Source organism: Scyliorhinus canicula, chromosome 12 (genome assembly GCF_902713615.1).
Source record: "Scyliorhinus canicula chromosome 12, sScyCan1.1, whole genome shotgun sequence".
Lineage (NCBI taxonomy): Eukaryota > Metazoa > Chordata > Chondrichthyes > Carcharhiniformes > Scyliorhinidae > Scyliorhinus > Scyliorhinus canicula.
Genome location: NC_052157.1, coordinates 67,445,938 through 67,455,258, shown reverse-complemented (window position 1 = coordinate 67,455,258; position 9,321 = coordinate 67,445,938).

Below are 9,321 nucleotides of genomic sequence, written 5' to 3'. Positions count from 1 at the left end.
CCTCTGCTGCACAATGAGTTTTCCTAGCTCCCATACGCATTTCAATCGGCATTTCAGGGGCTAACTGCAGTACATGTCGCCTGGTTTCTATCACTAAGCCAGTTCCACTTTCCTGCATTTGGTCCATGTCCCTCTATACCCACCCTGCCCTTGTAACTGTCGAGCTGCTTTTTAAAATACAAAATCATACCCAACTTGACCACTGCCTCTGGCTGTCCATTCCACATACTTACCACCCTTTATGTGAATAAATTGCCCCTCTGGTCTCCTTTGTATCTCTCCCCTCTCATCTTAAACCTATGCCCTCTCGTTCTAGATTCCTCTCCCTTTGGGAAAAGATGTTGACTATCTACCTTACTGGTGCACCTCATTATTTTATAGACCTCTGTAAGATCACCCCCAAGCCTCCTGGGAAAAAAGTCCCAGCCTATCCAGCCTCTCCTGATAACTCAGACCACCAAGTCCTGGTGGCATCCTCGTAAATCTCTTCTGCATTCTTTCCAATTTAACAATATCCTTCCAAGAATAGGGTGACCAGACCTGAACACAGTATTCCATGTGTGGTCTTACCACTGTCTAGTAGAACTTCAGCAAGACATCCCAACTCCCGTACCAGCCTCCCCGGACAGGCGCCGGAATGTGGCGACTAGGGGCTTTTCACAGTAACTTCATTGAAGGCTACTCGTGACAATAAGCGATTTTCATTTTCATTTCAACTCCTGTATTCAATATTCTGACCAATAAAACATTGCATGCTGAATGAATTCTTCACCATAGTGTCCACCTGGAACTCCACCTTCAGGGAGCTATGAACCCGTACTCCTAGGTCTTTGTTCTGCAACTCTTGTCAACTCCCGACCATTAACGGAGAAGGCCCTGCCCTGAGTTGATCAACCACATTTATCCAAATTAAACTCCATCAGCCATTCATTGGCCCACTGACCCAAAGAGTCAAGATCCTGTTACAATTTTATATAAACTTCCAAATCATTATCCACTATGCCACCAATCTTGATGTCATCTGCAAACTTACTAACCATGCCACATACATTCTCATCCAAATCATTTATATAAATAACAAATAACAGTGGATCCAGCACCGATCCCTGACACACACGGCTGGTCACAGTCCTCCATTTTGAAAAACGACTGTCTACAACCACCTTTTGGCTTCAGTCGCTAAGCCAATTCTGTATCCATTTGGCTACCTCACCCAAGATTCTGTGAGATTTAACCTTTTGCAACAACCCACCATTTAGTACCTTGTCAAAGGTTTGGCTAAAGTCCATGTAGAGAATTTCGACCACATTGCCCGCATCTACCTTCTTGGTTACCCTTTCAAAAAACTCAAATCAAATTCGTGAGACATGACTTTCCCATTACAAAGCCATGCTGACTTTCCCCAATTAGCCCTTGCCTGTCTAAATGCCTGCAGATCCTTTCCCTCAGAATACCTTCCAACAACTTACCCATTACGGAAGAAAGGCTCACCTGTCTGTAGTTCCCAGGCTTACCCTGCACCCCTTCTTAAACAAGGGCACAGCATTTGCTACCCTCCAATCTTCAGGCAACTGCATGATTCAAACCCCACATCATTGTACTATAGGGGGCACAGAGGACATTTGCGTGAGTGGTGTCTGGGCTGAATAAGTTTTATTATAAGGAATGATTGGGGTTGTTTTATTTGAGCAGAGACGACTGAAGGGAGATTTAATATAGCATATAAAATTATGAGGTGTCCAATTACCCTATAATTATCCCACAATACCCTTTGTTCACATGTTAGGCAAGAATCTAGCTACCTCTGCCTTAAAAATATTCAATATCCCCAGTCTCCACTAATTGTGAGTAAAAGAATTCCACAGACTCACGGATCACTTCGAGAGAAGAATTCTCCTTATCTCAATCTGAAATGTGAAACTCCCTAAATTGTGTAATGATGGTGAATTCAAAACCCATTAAATTATCCAAAAGGTTGAATGGAAAGGTTGAAAGTCGACACTGGAGCAGCCATATCAGTGATAGGGGAAACAGTATTCAATAAAATTCGCACTGGACTCCAATCCTTATTCCTAACCAGGACCTCGGCAAAACTGAGGACATATACAGGGGAACCACAGCTTGTTGGGCACAACGCATGTAACTTGGCTTGTGGAGAGCCACTGGTTAGGTTGCCTTTAATAGTAGTGAAAGGGGTGGGGCTTTGGACTGTGAGAGGAAACCGGAGCACCCGGAGGAAACTCACGGACACACAGGGAAAACGTGCAGACTGCACACAGACAGTGACCCAAGCCGGGAATCGAACCGGGACCCTGGAGCTGTGAAGCAATTGTGCTGACCACTATGTTACCATGCTGCCCGTGTTCCTCCACACTTCTCAGTATCTGATCATTTATTGTGTATTCCCTTACCTAATTATCCTTGTGTATAATATGTAGCATTTCCAACTCTTCCGAAATGATCCTACCAGTTAGAAATTGATTTATTTTGATGTCCGGCGCCCTCTGTTGGTAAAACTTTGCTCAGCACCTTTTAAAAATTAATCCTGAGCTTGCTCGTCCGCTCTCCCGCGATAGCCTCCCTCCCGTGTCCTTCCTTTCCCCAATATGTTGTTTTAACCCATAGAGTAACATCAGGGAGCCAGATGGAGAGGTGCCTCCAAGAGCTGAAAGTAGTTTGAAGTTTTCACAACAGCATTGCAATAGACAATAACAGCAGATAAAGGTGTTTCCCGAAAGGTAATACATGCAGGTGGGAGGAAGAGTGAGACGTTTGCTGTCACGATAAGGTGTTAAGCAACTTAAAGATTCCCCTGAAAGTGAATCCAATTCGACTTCCATACAGAGATATCTGGGCATGCAGGTCCACGGTTCGCTAAAAGTGGCAAAACAGGTGGCCATGGTGATTTAGAAGGCATATTGCATGCTTGCTTTCATCAGCAAGGGCACAGGAATTGGGAAATCATATTGCAGCTGTATAAAACCTTGGTTTGGCTGCATTTGGAGTAATGCGTGCAGTTCTGGTCACCACATAATCAGAACGACGTGGAAGCTTTGGAGAGAGTTCAGAGGAGGTTCACCAGGATGTTGCCTGGTTTCAGGGTGTTGGCCATGAGGAGAAGTTGAATCAACTAGGATTGTTTTCACTGGAACGATGGAGGCTTAGGGTAGACTTGATAGAGGTGTACAAAATTATGAGAGGCATAGACAAGGTGGATAGTCAGAGGGTTTATCCAAGGGTGGAGGTGCCAATTACAAGGGAGCACAGGTTCAAGGTGAGAGGGGAAAGTTTAAGGGAGATGTCAGGGGTTAGTTTTTTGCGCAGAGAGTGGTGGGTGTCTGGATCGCGCTGCCAGAGAATGTGGTGGAAATATGCCATTAGCAACATTTAAGAGACATCTGGATGGGTACATGATTAGGGAGGAAATAGAGGGATATGGAACGAGTAAGGGCAGAATGTTTTGTTTTTTAGTCAGGGCATCATGATCAGCATAGGTTTGGAGGACCGAAGGGCCTGTTCCTGCGCTGTACTTTTCTTTGTTCTCTATGTCTGACTGGGCCTGCCGACAGTGTAATCAATTATATGTAACCCATTGTGTTGCGTGATTTGAAGCATGTCATTTTAACTGAAGAATTCCCATACTGAATTCAAAGATAACACATTGGTTTCACATTAGAAAAGTTGATGCTTACAGTGTAGAAGAAGGCTATTCAGCTAACCTGTTCACATTTGTAAAACACGCAGTTGTTTCAGAGGCATATATGATTCTGTGGGGGGATGGACAGGGTGAGATCTAAACAGATGTTTCTCTTTGTGGGAGACATCAGAGTTTGAGAGCACGGTGGTTCAGTGGATAGCACTGCTGCCTCACGGCGCTGAGATCCCAGGATTGATCCCGGCTCTCGGTCACTGTCCTGTGGAGTTTGCACATTCTCCCCGTGTTTGTGTGGGTTTCGCCCCCACAACCCAAAGATGTGCAGGGTAGGTCGATTGGCCACGCTAAATTGCCCCTTAATTTGAAAAAATGAATTGGGCACTCTAAATTTATTTTTTATAAAGGAGTTTGGGGGCACACGTTAACGATAGGGAGTTTCACATTTCAGATTGAGATAAGGAGAATTCTTCTCTCGAAGTGATTCGTGAGTCTGTGGAATTCTTTTACTCACAATTAGTGGAGACTGGGGATATTGAATATTTTTAAGGCAGAGGTAGCTAGATTCTTGCCTAACATGTGAACAAAGGTTATTGTGGGATATAGGGTAATTGGACACCTCATAATTTTATACCCTGTATTAAATCTCCCTTCAGCCATCTCTGCTCAAAAAAACATCCCCAATTATTCCTTATAATAAAAATTATCCAGCCCAGATACCACTCACATAAATCTCCTCTGTGCCCCCTATGGTACAATGATGTGGGGTTTGAATCATGCAGTTGCCTGAAGATTGGAGGGTAGCAAATGCTGTGCCCTTGTTTAAGAAGGGATGCGGGGATAAGCCTGGGAACTACAAACAGGTGAGCCTTTCTTCCGTAATGGGTAAGTTGTTGGAAGATATTCTGAGGGACAGAATCTACAGGCATTTAGACAGGCAAGGGATAATTGGAGAAAGTCAGCATGGCTATGTCAGGGGAAAGTTATGTCTCACGAATTTGATTAAGTTTTTTGAAAGGGTAACCAAGAAGGTAGATGCGGGCAATGTGGTCGACTTTGGTTCTGATTATGAAATGAAAATCGCTTATTGTCACAAGTAGACTTCAATAAAGTTACTGTGAAAAGCCTCTAGTCGCCACATTCCGGCACCTGTCCGGGGAGGTTGGTACGGGAATCGAACCGTGCTGCTGGCCTGCTTGGTCTGCTTTAAAAGCCAGCGATTAGCCCTGTGAGCTAAACCAGCTGCTGGTAAACGTTTGTTGCAAGATTGTTGGTGAGGAGGAGGAGTCAGACAAAGGTTTTGACTTCGACCTAGGTCCTGGTGATGAAGTATTTTTGAATAGTTTTTGTAAGAGCGATAGAAGGGAGGAAGAGTCAGACGACAGTCTTGACTTTGATCCCGGGTTTGACTATGATGCGATGATAGACAGTTGTTCCTAGGTAGACTCGTCACCAATTGACCTTGACCCACTGGCGTGCAATTCTTCCAGAGCTAGTCAAGGAGTTAGTTACGTGGAGGAGTTGGGTGCCGTGGACTTGCGAACTGGTAGTTTTTTACCGCTTCTTGAGGTAAACCCATTGCTACTCCCTTCAGGTGAAAGAGGTTCTCAGAGCAGGCTTTCTCTGGAGGAAAGTATACCTGACTGCACAGTGTCAGTTGGTCACGACAGGGACCATAAGGACTGTGGAGTGATACGAAGTGAGCGGCTGATCGTCCCACATCCTTTTGAAGATTTCCTGTATCTTTTCATGGTAGCAGAAGTTGACAGCCAGGAAGGTAGTGGTTGCCCATCAATCCTTTTTGGGAGTTAAGGGAAAGGTGCTTGGTGCATCCTGTGGTGGTTCTGCAATCACGGAGGACAGGAAAGCCCAAGCTGGTCGTGGAGCTGGTGATATCCCATACTCTGATTCTGAAAGTGGGGACGCAGGTGGTGGTTACGAAAACTCTGAGGAGATAAAAAGTTGCCATCCCGGGAAGAGTGCCTGTTGAGTCAAATAACTTTGAGAGGTCCGGCCCTAAGGTGGCCCGGTGAAGACCAAGAGTGCATGTAAGGCCGGGTTGAAAATATTGGGTACGAGTGAACCCACTACTTCAGTTAGCGTTGACCATCCTACTTGTAGTGTAGTTGTAGGAAAGCTTCAAAGTTTGTGCAGAGGTTCATCAGACAGTCAGGAAGGCTCGTTAGTGTTGGGTCATTAAAGACAGGTCTATGGCAGTTGCCAAAGGAATGTAGGCAAAGGTGTAGGGAAGCACCAGGTGGCACTCGGTTAACCACCCCTGTTGTGGACCTCAAACCATTTTAACCACCAAAGCCATCTCTGTCTCGACTACAACCACAGAAATTGGCTCAGTTCGAAACTGAGGAGCGAGGCATGCTGGACAAGTTGCAGGAATCCACAACCCTGCTGTGGTCCATGGAGTGCCAAGGGTGTGGTGATCACAAGTTAACTAGATGCAATACAACTGAGCAAACACTAGAGGGGGCACGGGAGAGCCATATAAATAGACGGGGACAGGAAGTGAGGGGACACTTCACAGAGGGCAGAACTTGGAGCAGGACACACACACACACATGCACTGAAGGTAACCTTAGAAAACAGCTCTGAAGAGAGAACGAACTCACAATAAAGCATCTTTTCCACATTTGAGACTACGAGCTTTATTAAGACACGAGTAACAACACATGGTACCCAGGAGTGGCTTCAGACACTTACTACAGGACAACTCAGTGGCAGACACAGAAAGCTCAAAATGGCATGGAAATCTCCTACTGGACATTTGACTTGGGAAGACATCGCTAATTCGAGGATGTGGCTTGGATACCCAGAGCAGCTGGACCTGACTGGCAATGTAAGAGGTGTCTGGAAAAGGTTTAAACAAATGTTTGATTTGGATCTCGTAGCTAATGAGGTACAAGACGCCTCCAACAACATTAAAATAGCAATTCTCACCGCAGGGCCTGTAAATAGGAAAGTTTATAATGGATTTAAATACTCAAAAGATGAAGACAGAAACAGCTTACAAACGTTACTAAACAAATTTGAAGAGTACTGTGAGAAATTTGAACAGCAAGACATACTCAGAGTCCAAACTGCACAGAGACTGAGTGATGCAAAACTTAAAAAATCACGAAAAGAACAAGAAATCGCGAATGAAAAGTACAGATCAAAAAGAAGAAATAACAAGAATTTCTCACAAAGCCAAAATGCTGAAACCCAGTCCAAATCGGGAAGAGAAGGTAACTTCCAACTTTTAGAAATCCAGTCCAGATGGGACAGAAAAATCGCTGAAATCCGCGAAAAAATGGCGTCGGAGCACATTTTGCAGTCTCCGGTAAGCAAAGAACTACAAATTGCGTCTGCGCATGCGCCGGAACCGGAAGCCGCGCATGCGAAGTTTAAAAAATATCGCGGTGCCGATCGTTATGCGCATGCGCAAGCCGCGCATGCGCAGTCAAAAAAAGTTTTGGTCGCGGATCGTAATGCGCATGCGCACGCCGCGCATGCGCAATGGAAACAAAACCGCACAGTGAAGGAGGAAGGCCGATTTGCGCATGCGCAATGCATTCCTGCGCGTGACATCATGACGTCTGAGCATCCCGAGCACGCCCACTTAAAAGGGAAATGCCCGAAAATTGCAAACAAGACACTTAAAGTGGTAAACACAAATTTTCTTGCCTCAGAACACAGAAAAACGCCTGAACTTAAACCAACAGTTAAAAACAACTTGCACAACACTCTGATAAAAGCAGTCTGCACCACCCAAAGTGAAGAGAACAAAAAGAATTCCGAAACAACAAAAGATGATTTGTTTTTCAAAGATTACCTCTCAGACATGGCTGAGTCAGTCGGATATGCTTATCACAGCATCAGCGACACGGTCGCAAAGCACAACACGAACCAACTCGTGGTAGATGAATCCAACCAAGATGATTTGGTTTTCAAAGAACACTACTCAGACATGGCTGAGTCAGTCGGATATGCTTATCACAGCATCAGCAACACGGTCGCAAAGCACAACACGAACCAACTCATGGTAGATGAATCCAACCAAGATGATTTGGTTTTCAAAGAATACTACTCAGACATGGCTGAGTCAGTCGGATATGCTTATCACAGCATCAGCGACACGGTCGCAAAGTTCAACACGAATCAACTCGTGGTAGAAGAATCCAACCAGGATGATTTGGTTTTCGAAGAATACTACTCAGACACAGCTGAGTCAGTCGGATATGCTAGTCACAGCATCAGCGACATGGTCGCAAAGTTCAACACGAATCAACTCGTGGTAGAAGAAGCCAATGAAGATGAAATGGGTATCAAAGAATACTACTCAGACATGGAGGAGTTATTTGGACATGCTGATCACAGCATCAGCGACACCGTTGCAAAGCTCAACACGACTCTACTCATGGTAGATGAATCCAACACCATGATGCCATGGCAGCTCGTCGATACATTGGATGACAGCAGTACCCTAGACGAATACGACGCCACACAGAGAGCACAGGAAGACTCCACAGAGCGAGCGATGACAGGCTCCACAGTGCGAGTGATGAAAGACTCCAAAAGGGATGCAAGCAAACACTCCCTGGCAAACACCATGCATGAACAAGACCATGAAGGTAAACCCGCTGTATCTGAGCAACCGCAAGCAGACTATGAAAGTCTACCAAGCTTACATGAACAAGAAGAAGACAATGCACCTCTACCCACTGCATGCGAAGACAGTGACAAGGTGATCACACTCGACGTACAGGATCACAGCGAGACTGACAGTTCTCAGCTTGTCTGTACCGAAGCACAGAGCGAAAACAGTAACAAGGTGATCGCACTCGACGTACAGGATCACAGCGAGACTGACAGTTCTCAGCTTGTCTGTACAGAAGCACAGAGTCGGGCCACCCAACAGTCCAGAGAGACGATGCCGAAAGAAAACATGCAGATTTTGACTCCAGAAGAGGAGCACCTGGAGTCCAGAGAGACAACGCCGAAAGAAACCATGCAGATTCTGACTCCAGAAGAGGAGCACCTGGAGTCCAGAGAGACCAAGCAAAAAGAAACCATGCAGATTTTGACTCCAGAAGAGGAGCACCTGGAGTCCAGTGAGACAACATCAACAGAAATCATGAAGATTTCAACTCCAGAAGCGGAGCACCAAGAGTCTAGAGAGGCCACGTCAAGTGAAATCATGCAGATTTGGACTCCAGAACAGGAGCGCCAAGAGTCCGGAGACACCACGTCAACTGAAATCATGCAGATTTGGACTCCAGAAGAGGAGCGCCAGAAGTCCACAGACATCACGTCAATTGTAATCATGGAGGTTTTGACTCCAGAAGAGGAGCGCCAAGAATCCAGAGACACCGCGTCAAATGGAATCGAGAAGAATTTGACTCCGGAAGAGGAGCACCAAGAAAGCAAAGATGAGGAATCCAATTCTCCACAAATGATTGATGTCACCTGCACCGATGCAACATCAGATCATTCGCACCACTCTCGAGACGAAATGCTCAATGACTCAAATTATCCACTCGGGACACGAATAGAGTATAACAAGAAAAACAACAGTCAAAAGAAGCACAGCAGAAACGGGACAAACAACAGCAAGAACAAAAGCAACATGAAGCGCGACAAGACCAACAACAATAGCAAGAAGCACAGCAGAAACG